Here is a 21893-nt window from a genome sequence, read left to right on the forward strand (position 1 = left end):
TCATGTACACATAGATGAAACAACATTAAATAAAAACAAAAAGGAATAAAATAAGCCAGATGCAGAAAACAGAAGTGTGTGTGTGTGTATTTTAAATTGGGATGAAATTGAGAACTTAAGTTGAATATGAAATTTGAGTTCTTTAGTTGTCATGTGGTTTATTCCAATTTTAAAAAATCAGCATGACCAAAAATATTCAAAATGAAGAAGGTCTCAGTAGCAACATCTGTTGAATAAAATACAGTGGGTCCTAGTTTCTTACAAAATGATTTGTATTGATTTAAAATGGTAGTAATATTAAGGTTGACCATAGGCATGAGCGAATGTTTCTAAAAATTTGAAATTAAAAACTAATTTTGATACATTCGTTTGTTCAAATTTCGAATGTTTATATAACATTCTATTTTCTAATTTTTCAATAAAATTTGAAAATATTAATTCAAATAATAGAATGTTTAGCTATGTATTCATTCAATTTCAAAATGTAATATTCGAATTGGAATGTAACATTCAAATTTGAAATAGTATTTCTAGTCTACAACTGTGTTTAATAAATGTTATATTCAAATTTAAATGCTACATTCAAATTCGAATGTCACATTCGAATTCAAAATAGTATTTTTAATTTTTCTTGTTTTTTAAATGTAATATTTTTGTTTTGAATGCTACATTCAAATTCGAGAATAGTATTTTTAAACTACAACTGTGTTTAATAAATGTAATATTCGAATTCGAATGTGACATTCAAATTCGAAATAGTATTTCTAGTCTAATACTGTGTTTTATTAATTTAATATTTGAATGTGACATTCAAATTTTAAATAGTATTTCTAGTCTAATACAGTGTTTTATAAATGTAATATTCATATTCGAAAGTGACATCCGAATTCGAAAGTGACATTCAAATTCAAAAGTGACATTCGAATTCAAAAGTGACATTCAAGTTCAAAAGTGACATTCGAATTCAAAAGTGACATTCGAATTCGAAATAGTGTTTCTAGTCTAAAACTGTTTTAGAAATGTAATATTCAAATTCTAATGTCACATTGGAATTAGAAAGTAACATTTGAAAACTGAAAATAACATTAGATAATAGAATTTTTAAGAATATTCTTTCTTATCAACATTCTATTATGTAAATCGAATTTTTACAATAACATTCGTTCTAACATTCGAATTCGAATATAAACACATTCGCCCATCCCTAGTTAACCAACTAATCAGGAAGAATGTACCATTACAATGGAAAATCACTAAATTGCTTCTGGAAGGGAAGATTTACTCAAAATGTTCTGTATATTGATAAGCAGGAGGTAACGTATTACTTTATTGATATACAATGTCGCTGTTTCTTTTGTTTTTGTTATGTTTGCTAACTTCAGGGATCACTTCAAAGTTAAAGCTACATATTTTATAATTTTGCATTGGGACAATAACTCCTTGTTTTTACAATGATTTAGTCAATTTAATGCATGTTCATATAGGGTCCCAATAAAGGTTAAATCTCAATTGAGCTTCAAAAATCGATTAAGAGCACCTGTATTGCGATACATATCTAATATTTAATTACAGTTGTTATAGGGCAGTTATATTAAAAAAATACAAATCCCCTAGAGTATTTTAAGACTATGGAACCTAGACTACTGTGCATTTAACCCCTGCAAAGGTGTTAAACTCACAACAGAAATATTGCTTGGGACTTGCAGAGCACTGTTATTTCCACATCTGAGTTGTGTGAATAGTGCTGATGATTGGATAAGTGTAGTTTTCCACTTAAGACCAGCAGTGCTCTGAGAGTGTCGAATGCCTTATTTCTACTATGTGTTTAATCCCTTTGGAGGGTAGTTTAAGGTCAATAGCCTTAAAATGACATGTTGCAACAGATTAGAGCATGTACTTTTTGACTATAATTGCTCTTTAAAAATAGTGCATGTTGGGGGAGGAGCCAACTACTAAAGCAGCTAGAAGTGTTTCTATGAAGCTCCGGACCTTCAGACATAAATATATGGATTTATTTGTATTTACAGAGCTCAAAATTCAGCTATAATAGAAAAGAATGTAATTAACATCTACCCTCCACTACAAGAAATGACAAGCACATCATTTCGGGACGAGTTTTTGATATAACATCCTCAGCGGTGCCACGTGGAGATATTGGAGAGTATCTATCAATAAAAAGACTTTACCGGAATGGAAGCCCTGGCAGCTTGGGAACAGCGCACCCATCACCTTCTGGAGAGACACTTTCAGAGCCTGAAAGATGAACTAGCGCTGCTATTGCTTTACCTAACACTGCTACCAGCTTATAATCTTCAGTACATTGACCCGACAACAGCTAATGGCGACTGCACTGTACCGGCACTCAAAACCTGGGAAACTACAGAGATCCCACCTAATGGATCCACACTAAACCGCCGGAATTTCAGATCGGACCGAACATCGGATCTTTACCTGTTGCCGACTATAACAGTAGAGCTGGAGGCTGGGGATGTGTCGCTTTCTGGCATCTCCCGCGCACAAGGCAAATCAACACCTACAGTCATGGCAGCACCCTATGATCTCCCAGCCCCGCTCCAAGAGACTGCTTCTGAATGTGGAAATTGCATAAAGGGGTATTTACAGCCTAGCCTGGCGACTGGGGAGGTGTTCAATCTGAAAGGAGAGGCCAGCTTGGAGGGCAGAGAGCCTCTGCCTACCCTTCACATCTGTTCTTCTGGATTTCCATTCCTAGTGCTAATACTGATGGCATGTCATCGCTACAAATCTGGTATCGGCTAAAGAATGCTTGCCTGACTTGGCTCATGTCGAGAACACTTATTCCGAGACAGCTATATTGATCTCCTGCTCAGAAAAGCATATCATTAAGTGTTAGCAGGACTTGAAAATACTTACTTTGAATTCCTTATTTGTTTTCATAAGTTATGTAGCCACTCGCTCAGGTGGTATTTAAATGTTTTTCCACAAGAAGCTTAGGCCTAAAGTTAGTCATAGTTTTTTTTCTCTTCTTAGATTTATACACAAATAGTTTCTGTCACTCCCTTAATAATAGCTAACGCTGGACTTCTGCAGCTCCACACATATGTTTTGCGAGTTTCTTAGCAAGATGGCACAGAACCTCACGGATAGTTTCTGACAACTTTAGGGATTATTATTGTCTACTAGTCATAAAGACTTACTGCTGTTGGGACATTTATTCTGTATTATTGATATTAAGCTCTTATGGTAGGCCTGTGTTTTTTGTATTTTTGTTTTTTTACATGCAACATTACTGTGTTCTCTAGAGAGAATGTCTGCCCTTCCATTGGCAATTAGAGTGAATGTCATGTCTTTTAAGATATTAGCTATATTCTATATCTCCAGAGAATGATAATTTTTATCTATAAGGCGCAGACCTTACATCATAATTGCTGGGGAACACATAACCTCATTTACACTAACTCTATGGGTTGTCATGTTGGTATATGGTTTTATTTTCCTTCCTCCCGTGATCCAAAAGCTTACACATAACAATGTTATATTCTTATACTAAGTTTGGGTGCTATTGGTATGATACTGATTTAGAGTTATCATAATATATTAAGGATGTGAGAATGCTGGTTTTACTTATTGGCCCCACTTACATAAGTATCAGTTAGTAGTCTGTTTAAAGCCCACCAGGCATCCTCAATGTTATTTAGGTAGAGGTACTTCTAGTATTTAGATATTTCAAAATCTATTAGACCCTCTTATCATACCCAGCTCTAACACTCTGCACACTCTGGTAACATACACTTCTGTAGCTATATACCTTTAGCCAGACTTAACGTCTATTAGGATATCCCTTTGATTAGTTTGATACAGAGAGACTCTGATTGAGATGTACACACTCCTATACGTTATCTGATCAAATATTAGGTGAAACATGCCTTACTCCATAATTACAGTAGCCTTAGTTTATCTTGGTTAACTATGTTAGGACATACATGATCACATTAAGCACCACTCATATACTCCAGCGGCTAGACTTTCCCCTCTTTGGACATATAAGTTAGGCCAGGCTGTGGGTTATACAAATACTATTTTTTGCATGACAGTTTCTCAATTTTAAGATATACGTAGGCTTACTAACCTGATGAACTTGTTTTCTCAATACTGCAATTAATAACTACTCATTTAATGTTTATTCACAGGGCATCCTCATAGTTTGTTAAAGACTGTCTATGTTCTCTAAACCATAGCAGATACTTATATTTATACTGTATGTATGTTTATAGCATGTTTTACTTTTGTACACAGGTGTTGGGTTATAACTCGTTCCTTACATTTCTCTCTCTGTAAGATAAGAGCTATCATTGATGGGGCTAACCTTTACCCTCCACTATTATATTGTAAAAATATTGTAACGGATGTCTTAAGCTGATTTTTATTACACTGTGTTTAGCGTGTTTTCTTATTCCCAGTTTCTAGATAGTGTCATTGTTCTAATTAGGACACTTGTGTTGTAGCACTGCTGTTCTCATGGAAGCTATATTATTCCAGTCCTTAGCATACAGATGCCTAAGTGACAAGTTCTTCCTTTAAATTGTTTTATATAGAGTGGCACTAGGTAGTATCATCCTAATACTATATAAAACGGGGCAGTTGTAGATTTATAAGTAGTATGACTCCAATTTGATTCAATAGCATATTGAAACGGTGCCTATCGCTAGCCTAGGATTGGGATTCATTGATGAATATACTGTTTGCAAGATATGGCCATACCAACCCTTTATAGGATCTAGCCTTTCTACTAGCTATTCCCCATATTAATTATATATTGGTCTTGTTAATACTTAGCATAATTCTCTTTAATAGCTAGGCTGTTGCTTTCGGTTATGATATGCATCTTTTGTATGCCTCATTAACTTCTTTAAACTACATGCTTGTATAACCAGGCTCGATATTTTTATATTATTTAGTTGTGACAGCTTCAGTCCCCTGGATAGGGTTGTTAATTTGACATTTTAACCCATATACCACAATGAGCTTTAGTTCATGCAATGCTTTCATATAGTAAGCCAGGGCACACCCATAATACGGGTCTTATCCATGTATTCGATACCCATATTTTCTGCTATTTAATTATATATTGCTTGTAATGTATCATATAACCCCTACTGTACTATCTGATGACGGGGTCGCTATAGGTTCCGAGGCTGTATCTACAACTAGATTCCCAAATTACCTAGCATAATAATTCACTTCATTTATAAACTCTCTAATTAATATAACATCCTGGGCGAATGTGGTTTCTGTAGCATGAGATATATGATAAAATATCAGCCTAAGATTTGGGAGTATATTCCTTTAATGCTTTTAGGCTATTATGTTCCATTACCTTTTATGATGGTGCCCATAGTGCAAATTATATCACTCCATAACACCTCATAGCCCATGGAGGTCTATCTATAACTACTATCTTTTTCACTCACCACTTTAATATGAAGCCCTCCACCCCACTTATCCGCTTAGAAGCTTAATTATTGTTGTATGGGTGTCTTCTCACTTAAAGCGTTAATTTTACTACTTCAGAGATCTAGGTGTCATATTATTTAATTGTACAACATTGTCTAGAACCAACTCAGAAATCTCCGCCCCCCCTTCCCCTTCCATACTCCAAGCGGTGCTTACCCACTGTTTTCCTACAACTACTATATAGCCCAAAAGTGGCTGTTTTTCAGACTAACATATACAATTCAATTAACCTATCTAAAAGGGTCCATAAGTGGCCTGCCAATTAGTCTGCCAATTAAGATTAAAATATTACAAAACAGAGGTTTGAATAGCCTTGCTATTATTATACATGGATATCTTTATATATCGTCCTGCAACTGTTTTTGTTTCCTATATATTGACATGTTTATTTTTGACTTGATGAGGCATTCATTGTATGATGTTTGTATTGCAAAACCTCAATAAAAAATTAAATTTAAAAAAAATAAAAAAATAAAAATGGTGCATGTCATTATATTATAAATTATAGTGGTTTCTTACAGATGACCTCAATGATCAGCCCAGCATGGAGCTTCTGAATCTAGCCACAACCACAAGTAGCTATGTCACATAACTCCACCCACCTCAATTCCCGGAACAGCCAGGCGACCCCTTCTAAATGGCCCTGTCACTGACGACCTCCTAAGACTGAAGAGATACTTCCAACATGACATCCACCAATGCAAACCTTCTCTAACGATCAAGATACCCTGAAACATGTAAGAGTCCTACTCTTACCTCTAGTTCCCAGCAAAAAATTAATGCCTACTCAAAAAAACCCACAAATCTGTTATTTAACTGCCTTCAGGCTTCATTACAAGTGGAGTGCAATTTTAACATGCGCCTGTAAACGGGCAAATTCAAGTGGCTGGTTAATGCTACCTCAAACTCGAAGGTAGCCCTTTTGCGCTCAAATCCATTAACCAGAAGTCAGACATCTGGTAAATTAAATAAATGTCCCCTATTTTCCCCCAATGTAAAGTGTAGTATTCCTTTTTAAAAATGGAAAATGAATAGAATCTTTAGTTTTGTTTTACATAACTGCACAAAGCAGTTATAAGGGATTAAAGTGAGGGGATGTGGGGTGTTAGAATAAAAAAACAGCCCTGAAAGTGCCTTTACATTGAGGTCTATGGGGACTGTGTTAAAACTGTAATTATATTTGTATATGCTTATATACATATATATTTATGTGTTAGTATGTGTATATACACATAAACAAATAAGTATGCATGTATATATTCATATGCATATATATTTTAGATATGCTGCCCAATGATGTGCGACGACCCCCCTTCACTGCGCTAGGTTCTGTGCCGTGTCTATTGGCATCAGAACGAGGCTCCCATTGGAGACTATGGAAGCGCAATCTCATGAGTGAAAAGCAGCTATGCAATGCAAAAGCTAGCATTGCGCTTAACTTCTAATACCAGAACACATAGGCATGCACTGATATTACGAGTGTAGCGCAAATATCACGCTTGTGAAAGCGCAATTTTACTCTCTGCTTATAATCTAGCCCTTGATCAGCATTCCAGAATATACTACCTTTAATGTCTTCTGGCCACAGCAAGATTCCTTAAGGTTTTATTCTTTACTGTCAGTCTAGCCCTAGTCTAATATTCCTTACTAGTCATATTTTAAAAGTCATTCTGATTGGGTACAAAAAAAGTTAACCAGTCAAGATTGTGCTAGTAGGATTCACAGTCACTTTGGACTATTCTGACTGGATAATTATTGATTCAGCAGCCAGTGGCAGTGGACAGGGGTTGCATATAATGAATGGTTAATTATTGATTCAGCAGCTAAGGCAGTGAACGGGGATTGCATATAATGGCCCCTATTTATGAAAGGCCTGTCGGACATGATCCAACATTGTGGATCATGTCCGACAGACCTCGCTGAATGTGGAGAGCAATATGCTATCCGCATTCAGCATTGCACCAGCAGCTCTTGTGAACTGCTGGTGCAACGCAGCCCCCTGCAGTTTTGCGGCCAATCGACCTCTAGCAGGGGGGTGTCAACCAACCTGATCGTATTCGATCAGGTTGAATTGCGGCAATGTCTGTCCGCCTCCTCAGAGCAGTTGGACAGGTTATGGAGCAGCGGTCTTTAGACAGCTGCTTCATAACTTCAAGCTCCATACGGATCTTGATAGATATGCCCCAATAACTTTTCAACTTTTTAAACTAGAGCGCAACTTTAGTAAATTTAAAGGTTCAACAATTATGTGTAGTACATCTGGACCTCTACTGGTGTTACATGCGCCTTAGAATAGATAATTTCGCTGTAGCCTAAGAATTTTTGATAAATCTATATCCTTTAGTATTGATGCCCTGCGAGCATTACTATTGGGTTTTATTTTACTACATATGAGCCACAGAATATTCAGGACAGGTTTCTGTTAGCTAAAGGTTAAATATTCCAGTAATATTGAGCGTTTTTTTTTTAAATTTTATTTTATGTTCCTTCAAGTAAGAACTTAAAAGTTAGTATTTGAATTTTTTCTTCTGAAATTGACACATGGGATTTAGTTCACAGCTTTCTCTTTAGTAATCTATTGATCCCTCTCAAGCCATAAGATGTTTTAGAAGTTATGATGACACATCATTATAAAAATATATATATATATTCATTATTTATGAATAAAATCAGTAGGTATTTGATGTTGGAATTTAGAGGCAGTTGTCACATATTAATCAGTCACATTGATAACACAGACTCTATAAAGTGTGCAAAATAGCTTATAAGATAAATGATAATTAAAAATATGAGTCCACAGTAAAATCTACTACAGTTTTTTTGCAGAAACTTCAAATTCAATTCAGGTGTATTTTCTTTGCTTTTTTATGCTATTATAAACCATTAGCAGAACAACTGTTTGTTTAATTATTAGTTAAAGGGACAATCTAGTCAAAATTAAACTTTCATTATTCAGATAGGACTTGTAATTTTAATCAACTTTCCAATGTACGTTTATCATCAAATTTGCTTTGTTCTTTTGGTATTCTTTTTTTAAACAAAACCTAGGTAGGCTCATATGCTAATTTCTAAGCCATTGAGGGCTGCCTCTTATCAAATGTTTTTTTTTAATTTCTTTTCACAACAAGAGACTGATAAATTCATGTGGGCCATATAGATAACACTGTGTTCAGGCACAGGGGGTTATTTAAGATTTAGCACAAAACAATGCTATATTTAAGACAATAGATAATAAACAGTCACAGTCATGTGATCAGGGGGCTGGAAGAAGGTTCATAGATACAAGGTAATCACAGAGGTAAAACATATATTAATATAACAGTGTTGGTTATGCAAAACTGGGAATAGGTAATAAAGGTATTATCTATCTTTTAAAACAATAAAAATTCTATTGTAGACTATCCCTTTAAAGGAGAAATCAAAAAAGTAAATACATGATACACATAACAACGTATTCTATGGTATTCTGATCTTATAGCAGAGCAGCAGTTTGCATTAGTTAACTGGTTTTCAAACCTGTCCTCAGACCTCCCTAACAGGCCAGATTTTCAGGATTCCCTTGGGTGAGAGCAGGTAGAATAACCATGTCTACTAATTAGCTGATTATTTTACCTGTGCTCAGTTTAGATAACCCCAACATTTTTAAACAACTTTCCAAATTACTTCTAATATTATTTTTTCTTTCTTTTCCTGTTATCCTTTGTTAAAGAGGAGGAAGATAAGCTCATGAGTGTGCATATGTCTGCAGCTTTATATGGCAGAAGTTTTGCAACAATGTTATACATTAGCAAGAGCACTAGATGGCAGCACTATTTCCTGTCATGTAGTCCCCTAGACATGTGCATGCTACCTATCTAGAATGTCTCTTCGACAAAGAATAACTTGAGAATTAATTACATTTGATAACAGATGTAAACTGGAAATGTTTTTAAACTTGTGCTCTCTATCTGAATAACAAAAGTATTTTTTGGGGTTTCATGTCTCTTTAACCCCTTAAGGATCAAGGATGTACAGGGTACGTACTACAAAAAATGCTAGATAATGACCAAGGACGTACCCTGCACATCCTCAGTGTTTTCAAGAGCTGGAAGTGATCACATATATTGAGGCATCGTGCAATACCCTTTTTAAGCAAACCAGCAATGGTGCAGATCATTGGTAGCATGGGAGGGATACAAGCGAGACGGGTGGACAGTCAGATCGGTTCTGTGTGCGTGAGGGGGTACTCGTGCGTGCGTGCACGCTATTAAGTGCTGGACTGCTGGAGCATGTGTAAGGGAAGGAGGGAGGGTGAGGGAGGGAGGGGGGAAATAAACAATTAAATATTGGTAAAGGGATCGGGAGTGGGTAGGGTATTGAGGGGTCGCAGCTACACTACAGAAAAATGTGTTATATTTATAAAAAAAGCTAAATTTTGACAAAAATGGGTACTGGCAGACAGCTGCCAGTACCCAAGATGACGGCAAGTAGGTAGTGGGGGGAGGGTTAGAGAGCTGTTTGGGGAGGATCAGTAAGGTTGGGGTCTAAGGGGGGGATGCAACACTACATTATATATATGAAAAATTAAAAAAAATGATATTAAAAAAAGCCTTTTATTTCTGCCAGTTCTTAAGATGGCGGTGACAATTCTGAGGTGGGGAGGTAGGAGAGCTGTTTGAGAGGGTTCAGGGAGTTATCGTGGGTGGGATGTGCCAGGTGGGAGGCTGATCTCTACACTAAAGCTAAAATTAACCATACAAGCTACCTAATTAGTGGTGCGCAGCAGCATTTAGCAACCTTCTAATTACCAAAAAGCAATGCCAAAGTCATATATGTCTGCTATTTCTGAACAAAGAGGATCCCAGAGAAGCATTTACAACCATTTGTGCCATAATTGCACAAGCTGTTTGTAAATATTTTCAGTAAGAAACCTAGGCCTAGATTTGGAGTTCGGCGGTAGCCGTCAAAACCAGCGTTAGAGGCTCCTAATGCTGGTTTTGGCCGCCCGCTGGTATTTGGAGTCAGTGATTAAAGGGTCTAACGCTCACTTTTCAGCCGCGACTTTTCCATACCGCAGATCCCCCTACGCCATTTGCGTATCCTATCTTTTCAATGGGATCTTCCTAACGCCGGTATTTAGAGTCGTTTCTGAAGTGAGCGTTAGAGCTCTAACGACAAAACTCCAGCCGCCTGAAAATAGCAGGAGTTGAGAGCTTTCTGGCTAACGCCGGTTCATAAAGCTCTTAACTACTGTACCCTAAAGTACACTAACACCCATAAACTACCTATGTACCCCTAAACCGAGCTCCCCCCACATCGCCGCCACTCGATTAAAATATTTTAACCCCTAATCTGCCGACCGCCACCTACGTTATACTTATGTACCCCTAATCTGCTGCCCCTAACCCCGCCGACCCCTGTATTACATTTATTAACCCCTAACCTGCCCCCCACAACGTCGCCGCCAGCTACTTAAAATAATTAACCCCTAATCTGCCGACCGCAAAGCGCCGCCACCTACGTTATCCCTATGTACCCCTAATCTGCTGCCCCTAACACCGCCGACCCCTATATTATATTTATTAACCCCTAATCTGCCCCCCTCAACGTCGCCGACACCTGCCTACACTTATTAACCCCTAATCTGCCGAGCGGACCGCACTGCTACTATAATAAAGTTATTAACCCCTAACCCGCCTCACTAACCCTATCATAAATAGTATTAACCCCTAATCTGCCCTACCTAACATCGCCGACACCTACCTTCAATTATTAACCCCTAATCTGACGACCGGAGCTCATCGCTACTATAATAAATGGATTAACCCCTAAAGCTAAGTCTAACCCTAACACTAACACCCCCCTAACTTAAATATAATTTACATCTAACGAAATAAATTAACTCTTATTAAATAACTTATTCCTATTTAAAGCTAAATACTTACCTGTAAAATAAATCCTAATATAGCTACAATATAAATTATAATTATATTATAGCTATTTTAGGATTAATATTTATTTTACAGGCAACTTTGTAATTATTTTAACCAGGTACAATAGCTATTAAATAGTTAAGAACTATTTAATAGTTACCTAGTTAAAATAATAACAAATTTACCTGTAAAATAAATCCTAACCTAAGATATAATTAAACCTAACACTACCCTATCAATAAATTAATTAAATAAACTACCTACAATTACCTACAATTAACCTAACACTACACTATCAATAAATTAATTAAACACAATTCCTACAAATAAATACAATTAAATAAACTAGCTAAAGTACAAAAAATAAAAAAGAACTAAGTTACAAAAAATAAAAAAATATTTACAAACATAAGAAAAATATTGCAACAATTTTAAACTAATTACACCTACTCTAAGCCCCCTAATAAAATAACAAAGCCCCCCAAAATAAAAAATTCCCTACCCTATTCTAAATTAAAAAAGTTACAAGCTCTTTTACCTTACCAGCCATGAACAGGGCCCTTTGCGGGGCATGCCCCAAGAATTTCAGCTCTTTTGCCTGTAAAAAAAAACATACAATACCCCCCCCCAACATTACAACCCACCACCCACATACCCCTAATCTAACCCAAACCCCCCTTAAATAAACCTAACACTAAGCCCCTGAAGATCTTCCTACCTTGTCTTCACCATCCAGGTATCACCGATCCGTCCTGGCTCCAACATCTTCATCCAACCCAAGCGGGGGTTGGCGATCCATCATCCGGTGGCTGAAGAGGTCCAGAAGAGGCTCCAAAGTCTTCCTCCTATCCGGTAAGAAGAGGACATCCGGACCGGCAAACATCTTCTCCAAGCGGCATCTTCGATCTTCTTCCATCCGGTGCGGAGCGGGTCCATCTTGAAGCAGGTGACGCGGATCCATCCTCTTCTTCCGTTGTCTCCCGACGAATGACGGTTCCTTTAAGGGACGTCATCCAAGATGGCGTCCCTCGAATTCCGATTGGCTGATAGGATTCTATCAGCCAATCAGAATTAAGGTAGGAATTTTCTGATTGGCTGATGGAATCAGCCAATCAGAATCAAGTTCAATCCGATTGGCTGATCCAATCAGCCAATCAGATTGAGCTCGCATTCTATTGGCTGATCGGAACAGCCAATAGAATGCGAGCTCAATCTGATTGGCTGATTGGATCAGCCAATCGGATTGAACTTGATTCTGATTGGCTGATTCCATCAGCCAATCAGAAAATTCCTACCTTAATTCTGATTGGCTGATAGAATCCTATCAGCCAATCGGAATTCGAGGGACGCCATCTTGGATGACGTCCCTTAAAGGAACCGTCATTCGTCGGGAGACAACGGAAGAAGAGGATGGATCCGCGTCGCCTGCTTCAAGATGGACCCGCTCCGCACCGGATGGAAGAAGATCGAAGATGCCGCTTGGAGAAGATGTTTGCCGGTCCGGATGTCCTCTTCTTGCCGGATAGGAGGAAGACTTTGGAGCCTCTTCTGGACCTCTTCAGCCACCGGATGATGGATCGCCAACCCCCGCTTGGGTTCGATGAAGATGTTGGAGCCAGGACGGATCGGTGATACCTGGATGGTGAAGACAAGGTAGGAAGATCTTCAGGGGCTTAGTGTTAGGTTTCTTTAAGGGGGGGTTGGGTTAGATTAGGGGTATGTGGGTGGTGGGTTGTAATGTTGGGGGGGGGTATTATATGTTTTTTTTTACAGGCAAAAGAGCTGAAATTCTTGGGGCATGCCCCGCAAAGGGCCCTGTTCAGGGCTGGTAAGGTAAAAGAGCTTGTAACTTTTTAAATTTAGAATAGGGTAGGGAATTTTTTATTTTGGGGGGCTTTGTTATTTTATTAGGGGGCTTAGAGTAGGTGTAATTAGTAATAAATTGTTGTAATATTTTTCTTATGTTTGTAAATATTTTTTTATTTTTTGTAACTTAGTTCTTTTTTATTTTTTGTACTTTAGCTAGTTTATTTAATTGTATTTATTTGTAGGAATTGTGTTTAATTAATTTATTGATAGTGTAGTGTTAGGTTAATTGTAGGTAATTGTAGGTAGTTTATTTAATTAATTTATTGATAGGGTAGTGTTAGGTTTAATTATATCTTAGGTTAGGATTTATTTTACAGGTAAATTTGTTATTATTTTAACTAGGTAACTATTAAATAGTTCTTAACTATTTAATAGCTATTGTACCGGGTTAAAATAATTACAAAGTTGCCTGTAAAATAAATATTAATCCTAAAATAGCTATAATATAATTATAATTTATATTGTAGCTATATTAGGATTTATTTTACAGGTAAGTATTTAGCTTTAAATAGGAATAAGTTATTTAATAAGAGTTAATTTATTTCGTTAGATGTAAATTATATTTAAGTTAGGGGGGTGTTAGTGTTAGGGTTAGACTTAGCTTTAGGGGTTAATACATTTATTAGAATAGCGTTGAGGTCCGCTCGGCAGATTAGGGGTTAATAATTAAAGGTAGGTGTCGGCGATGTTAGGGAGGGCAGATTAGGGGTTAATACTATTTATGATAGGGTTAGTGAGGCGGATTAGGGGTTAATAACTTTATTATAGTAGCGCTCAGGTCCGCTCGGCAGATTAGGGGTTAATAAGTGTAGGCAGGTGTCGGCGACGTTGAGGGGGGCAGATTAGGAGTTAATAAATATAATATAGGGGTCGGCGATGTTAGGGCAGCAGTTTAGGGGTACATAGGGATAACGTAGGTTGCGGCGGTTTACGGAGCGGCAGATTAGGGGTTAAAAAAAATATGCAGGGGTCAGCGATAGCGGGGGCGGCAGAATAGGGGTTAATAAGTGTAAGGTTAGGGGTGTTTAGACTCGGGGTACATGTTAGAGTGTTAGGTGCAGACGTAGGAAGTGTTTCCCCATAGGAAACAATGGGGCTGCGTTAGGAGCTGAACGCTGCTTTTTTGCAGGTGTTAGGTTTTTTTTCAGCTCAAACAGCCCCATTGTTTCCTATGGGGGAATCGTGCACGAGCACGTTTTTGAGGCTGGCCGCGTCCGTAAGCAACTCTGGTATCGAGAGTTGCATTTGCGGTAAAAATGCTCTACGCTCCTTTTTTGGAGCCTAACGCAGCATTTGTTTGAACTCTCGATACCAGAGTTAAATTTATGGTGCGGCCAGAAAAAAACCCGCGGAGCGTTAACAGCCCTTCTACCGCCAAACTCCAAATCTAGGCCCTAAAGTTAGTGAAAAAGTTAACTTTTTTTTTATTTGATCATATTTGGGGGTGAAATGGTGGCACGAAATATACCAAAATGCACCTAGATCAATACTTTTGGTGGTCTACTACACTACACTAAAGCTAAAATTAACCCTACAGCTACCTAATTAACCCCTTCACTGCTGGGAATAATACAAGTGTGGTGCGCAGCAACATTTAGTGGCCTTCTAATTACCAAAAAGTAATGCCAAAGCCATAAATGTCTGCTATTTTTGAACAAAGGGGATCCCAGAGAAGCATTTACAACCATTTGTGCCATAATTGCACAAGGTGTTTGTAAATAATTTCAGTGAGAAACCTAAAGTTTGTAAAAAAGTGAACGATTTTATTTGATCGCATTTGGCGGTGAAATGGTGGCATGAAATATACCATATGGGCCTAGATCAATACTTTGGGTTATTTACTAATATATATACATACATACATACATGTGAAGGATTATTCAGGGTTTCCTGACAGATATCAGTGTTACAATGTAACTATCGCTAATTTTGAACAAAAATGGTTTGGAAATAGCAACGTGTTACTTGTACTTATTGCCCTATAACTTGCAAAAAAAACACAATTTATGCTTACCTGATAAATTTATTTCTCTTGTGGTGTATCCAGTCCACGGATCATCCATTACTTGTGGGATATTCTCATTCCCAACAGGAAGTTGCAAGAGGACACCCACAGCAGAGCTGTAATATAGCTCCTCCCCTAACTGTCATAGCCAGTCATTCGACCGAAAACAAGCCGAGAAAGGAGGAACCATAGGGTGCAGTGGTTACTGTAGTTTAAATTTAAAAATTACCTGCCTTAAAATGACAGGGCGGGCCGTGGACTGGATACACCACAAGAGAAATAAATTTATCAGGTAAGCATAAATTGTGTTTTCTCTTGTAAGGTGTATCCAGTCCACGGATCATCCATTACTTGTGGGATACCAATACCAAAGCTAAAGTACACGGATGAAGGGAGGGACAAGGCAGGAACTTAAATGGAAGGAACCACTGCCCGTAAAACCTTTCTCCCAAATATAGCCTCCGAAGAAGCAAAAGTATCAAATTTGCAAAATTTTGAAAAAATATGAAGCGAAGACCAAGTCGTCGCCTTGCAAATCTGATCAAAAGAAGCCTCATTTTTAAAGGCCCAAGTGGAAGCCACAGCTCTAGTGCAACGAGCTGTAATCCTTTCAGGAGGTTGCTGTCCAGCAGTCTCATAGGCTAAGCGGATTAAGCTTCTTAGTCCAAAGAAAAAGAGGTTGCCGAAGCCTTTTGACCTCTCCTCTGTCCAGAGTAGACAACAAACAAAGCAGATGTTTGACAAAAATCTTTAGTAGCTTGTAAGTAAAACTTTAAAGCACCGACCACGTCCAAATTGTGTAACACAAGAATGGAACAACAATCTCTTGATTGATATTCTTGTTAGATACCACCTTAGTTAAGAACCCAGGTTTGGTACGCAGGACTACCTTATCTGTATGAAAAATCAGATAAGGAGAATCACATAGTAAGGCAGATAGCTCAGAGACTCTACGAGCCGAGGAAATAGCTACCAAAAAAAAGAACTTTCCAAGATAAAAGCTTGATATCTATGGAATGAAGAGGTTCAAACGGAACTCCTTGAAGAACCTTAAGAACCAAGTTTAAGCTCCATGGTGGAGCAACAGGTTTAAACACAGGCTTGATTCTAACTAAAGCCTGACAAAATGCCTGAACGTCTGGAACATCTGCCAGACGCTTAACTAGCTGACAATCCTCTTTCCAAACCTTCTTGGAGAAAAGATAATATCCTATCAATCCTGACCTTACTCCATGAGTAACCCTTGGATTCACACCAATAAAGATATCTACGCCATACCTTATGGTAAATTTTCCTGGTGACAGGCTTTCGTGCCTGTCTTAAGGTATCAATAACTGACTCGGAGAAGCCACGCTTTGATAAAATCAAGCGTTCAATCTCCAGGCAGTCAGCCTCAGAGAAATTAGATTTGGATGGTTGAAAGGACCCTGAAGTAGAAGGTCCTGTTTCAGAGGCAGAGACCATGGTGGAAAGGATGACATGTCCACTAGATCTGCATACCAGGTCCTGCGTGGCCACGCAGGTGCTATCAAAATCACCGATGCTCTCTCCTGCTTGATCTTGGCAATCAGTCGAGGGAGCAGAGGAAACGGTGGAAACACATAAGCCAGGTTGAAAGACCAGGGCGCTGCTAGAGCATCTATCAGTGTCGACTTGGGATCCCTGGACCTGGATCCGTAACATGGAAGCTTGGCATTCTGGCGAGACGCCATGAGATCTAGTTCTGGTTTGCCCCAACGATGAATCAGTTGTGCAAATGCCTCCAGATGGAGTTCCCACTCTCCCGGATGAAAAGTCTGACGACTTAGAAAATCCACCTCCCAGTGCTCTACACCTGGGATATGGATAGCTGATAGGTGACAAGAGTGAATCTCTGCCCAGCAAATTATTTTTGAAACTTCTAACATCTCTAGGGAACTTCTCGTTCCCCCTTGATGGTTGATGTAAGCTACAGTCGTGATGTTGTCCGACTGAAATCTGATGTACCTCAGAGTTGCTAACTGAGGCTAAGCCTGAAGAGCCTTGAATATCGCTCTTAGTTCCAGAATATTTAATGGAAGGAGAGACTCCTCCTGAGTCCACGATCCCTGAGCCTTCAGGGAGTTCCAGACTGCACCCCAACCTAGAAGGCTGGCATCTGTCGTAACAATTGTCCAATCTGGCCTGCGAAAGGTCATACCTTTGGACAGATGGACCCGAGATAGCTACCAGAGAAGAGAATCCCTGGTCTCTTGGTCCAGATTCAGTTGAGGGGACAAATCTGTGTAATCCCCGCTCCACTGACTGAGCATGCATAGTTGCAGCGGTCTGAGATGTAAGCGTGCAAACGGCACTATGTCCATTGCCGCTACCATTAAGCCGATTACTTCCATACACTGAACCACCGAAGGGCGCGGAATGGAATGAAGAACCCGGCAGGAATTTAGAAGCTTTGATAACCTGGACTCCGTCAGGTGAATTTTCATTTCTACAGAATCTATCAGAGTCCCTAGAGAGGAAACTCTTGTGAGTGGGGATAGAGAACTCTTTTCCTCGTTCACTTTCCACCCATGCGACCACAGAAATGCCAGTACTACGTCCGTATGAGACTTGGCAATTTGGAAGTTTGACGCCTGTATCAGGATGTCGTCTAAATAAGGGGCTACTGCTATGCCCCGCGGCCTTAGGACCGCCATAAGTGACCCTAGAACCTTTGTAAAGATTCTTGGGGCTGTAGCTAATCCCAAGGGAAGAGCTACAACTGGTAATGCCTGTCTTAAAAGGCAAACCTGAGAAACCGATGATGATCTTTGTGTATCGGAATGTGAAGATAAGCATCCTTTAGATCCATTGTAGTCATATATTGACCCTCCTGGATCAGTGGTAGGATGGTACAAATAGTTTCCATCTTGAACGACGGAACTTTGAGGAATTTGTTTAAGATCTTTAGATCCAAAATTGGTCTGAAGGTTCCCTCTTTTTTGGGAACCACAAACAGATTTGAGTAAAAACCCTGTCCCTGTTCCTCCTTTGGAACTGGATGGATCACTCCCATAACTAGGAGGACTCGTACACAGTGTAAGAATGCCTCCCTCTTTATCTGGTGTGCAGATAATTGTGAAAGGGGAAATCTCCCTTTTGGGGGGGAAGCTTTGAAGTCCAGAAGATATCCCTGGGATATAATTTCCAACGCCCAGGGATCCTGAACATCTCTTGCCCACGCCTGGGCAAAGAGTGAAAGTCTGCCCCTACTAGATCCGTTCCCGGATAGGGGGCCGTTCCTTCATGCTGTCTTAGAGGCAGCAGCAGGCTTTTTTACCTGCTTACCTTTTTTCCATGTCAGGTTTGGTCTCCAGACTGTCTTGGATTGAGCAAAAGTTCCCTCTTGTTTATTATTAGAGGAAGTTGATGCCGCACCTGCCTTGAAGTTTTGAAAGGCACGAAAATAAGACTGTTTGGCCCTAGATTTGGACCTGTCCTGAGGAAGGGCATGACCTTTTCCTCCAGTGATATCAGCAATAATCTCCTTCAACCAGGCCCGAATAGGGTCTGCCCCTTGAAGTGAATGTTAAGTAGCTTAGATTTTGAAGTCACGTCAGCTGACCATGATCTAAGCCATAGCGCTCTGTGCGCCTGTATAGCAAAACCAGAATTCTTAGCCGTTAGTTTAGTCAAATGAACAATGGCATCAGAATAAAAGAATTGGCTAGCTTAAGTGCTCTAAGTTTGCCAAGTATGTCATCCAATGGAGTCGCTACCTGTAAAGCCTCTTCCAGAGACTCAAACCAGTACGCCGCAGCAGCAGTGACAGGGGCAATGCATGTAAGGGGCTGTAGGGTAAAACCTTGTTGAATAAATATTTTCTTAAGGTAACCTCTAATTTTTTATCCATTGGATCTAAAAAAAAAAGCACAACAGTCCTCGACAGGGATAGTAGTACGCTTTACTAGAGTAGAAACTGCTCCCTCCACCTTAGGGACTGTCTGCCATAAGTCCCATGTGGTGGCGTCTATTGGAAACATTTTTCTAAAAATAGGAGGGGAAGAGAACGGCACACCTGGTCTATCCCATTCCTTATTAATAATTTCTGTAAACCTTTTAGGTATTTGGAAAAACATCAGTACACACCGGCACTGCAAAGTATTTATCCAGTCTACACAATTTCTCTGGCACTGCAATGGTATCACAGTCATTCAGAGCAGCTAAAACCTCCCTAAGCAACATGCGGAGGTGTTCAAGCTTAAATTTAAATGTAGAAATATTAGAATCAGGTATCTTTCCTGAGTCATTAACATCACCCACTGACTGAAGCTCTCTTTCCTCAGCTTCTGCATATTGTGAGGCAGCATCAGACATGGTTCTTAAAGCGTCAGTATGCTCTGCATTTTGTCTCACCCCAGAGCTATCTCGCTTACCTCTAAGTTCAGGTAGTCTGGCTAATACCGCTGACAGTATATTATCCATGACTGCCGCCATGTCTTGTAAAGTAAACGCTATGGGCGCCCTAGATGTACTTGGCACCATTTGAGCGTGAGTCCCTTAAGCGGGAGTCAAAGGGTCTGACACGTGGGGAAAGTTAGTCGGCATAACTTCCCCCTCGTCAGATTCCTCTGGTGATACATTTTTTAAAGACAGAAAATGATCTTTATTGCATAAAATGAAATCAGTACATTTGGTACACATTCTAAGAAGGGGTTCCACCATGGCTTTTAAACATAATAAACAAGGAGTTTCTTCTATGTCAGACATGTTTATACAGAATAGCAATGAGACTAGCAAGCTTGGAAAACACTTTAAATCAAGTTAACAAGCAAATATAAAAAATGGTACAGTGCCTTTAAGAGAAAAAAATTTTGTCAGAATTTGAAAAACAGTGAAAAAATCAAACGAAATTTTTACAGTGTGTATAATAGGCTAACAGAGCATTGCACCCACTTGCAAATGGATAATTAACCCCTTAGTTCAAAAAACGGATCAAAAAAACGAAATAGACGTTTTTTAACAGTCACAACCAACTGCCACAGCAAGCTGTGGCCCTACCTTCCCCAATAAACAACTTTGGAAAGCCTTTGGGCCCTTTAGAGATGTCCTATAGCATTCAGAGGGCCTTTGAGGGAAGCTGGATGTCACAGTTTGTAATTTTAACTGCACCAACTGTAACTTTTATACTACAACAGTGGAAATTGTTTCTAGTCAAAGTTTAAGCCAGCCATGTGGAAAAAACTAGGCCCCAATAAAGTTTTATCACCAAAGCATATATAAAAACGATTAAACATGCCAGCAAATGTTTTATATTGTAAATATCATAAGGGTATTACCCCTGGGAGTAAGCATGATACCAGTCGTTATTAAATCACTGTATTCAGGCTTAACTTACATTAATCTGGTATCAGCAGCATTTTCTAGTGTTTTCCATCTCTAGAAAAAATTATAACTGCACATACCTGATAGCAGAATAAACTGCACGCCATTCTCTCGATGAAGTTACCTCATCTGTGTAATCCCCTCAGACATATGTGAGAATAGCAATGGATCTTAGTTACAACCTGCTAAGATCATAGAAACCTCAGGCAGATTCTTCTTCTATTTACTGCCTGAGATAAAATAGCACAACTCCGGTACTATTTAAAAATAACAAACTTTTGATTGAAGAAAATAAACTAGCTATATTTAACCACTCTCTCCTACAACGTCCTAGCTTGTTGAGAGTTGCAAGAGAATGACTGGCTATGACAGTTAGGGGAGGAGCTATATTACAGCTCTGATGGGGGTGTCCTCTTGCAACTTCCTGTTGGGAATGAGAATATCCCACAAGTAATGGATGATCCGTGGACTGGATACACCTTACAAGAGAAAGCAAAGAACATGTAAACATTGGGTATTTCTAAACTCAGGACAAAATGTTGAAACTATTTAGCATGGGTGTTTTTTGGCTCAGCTGAGTGAAGACAACTCAAGGTAGGGAGATCTTCAAAGGGTTAGTGTTAGGTTTTTTTAAGGGGGTTTGGGTGGGTTTTAGAGTAGGGGTATGTGGGTGGTGGGTTGTAATGTTGGGGGGGAATTGTATTTTTATTTACAGGTAAAAGAGCTGATTACTTTGGGGCAATTCCCCTCAAAAAGCCCTTTTAAGGGCTGGTAAAAGAGCCGATTACTTTGTAATTTAGGATAGGGTAGGGCATTTTATTATTTTGGGGGGCTTTTTTATTTTATTAGGGGGCTTAGATTAGGTGTAATTAGTTTAAACTTCTTGTAATTATTTTTTATTTTCTGTAATTTAGTGTTTGTTTGTTTTTTGTATTATAGTTTAGTTTATTTAATTGTATTTTAGTTTAGATAATTGTAGCTAATTTATTTATTTAATTTATTGATAGTGTAGTGTTAGGTGTATTTGTAACTTAGGTTAGGATGTATTTTACAGGTAATTTTGTAATTATTTTAACTAGGTAGCTATTAAATAGTTATTAACTATTTAATAGCTATTGTACCTAGTTAAAATAAATACAAAGTTGCCTGTAAACTAAATATAAATCCTAAAATAGCTACAATGTAACTATTTGTTATATTGTAGCTATATTAGGGTTTATTTTATAGGTAAGTATTTAGTTTTAAATAGGAATAATTTATTTAATGATAGT

Source organism: Bombina bombina, chromosome 10, assembly GCF_027579735.1.
Source record: "Bombina bombina isolate aBomBom1 chromosome 10, aBomBom1.pri, whole genome shotgun sequence".
Classification (NCBI taxonomy): Eukaryota; Metazoa; Chordata; class Amphibia; order Anura; family Bombinatoridae; genus Bombina; species Bombina bombina.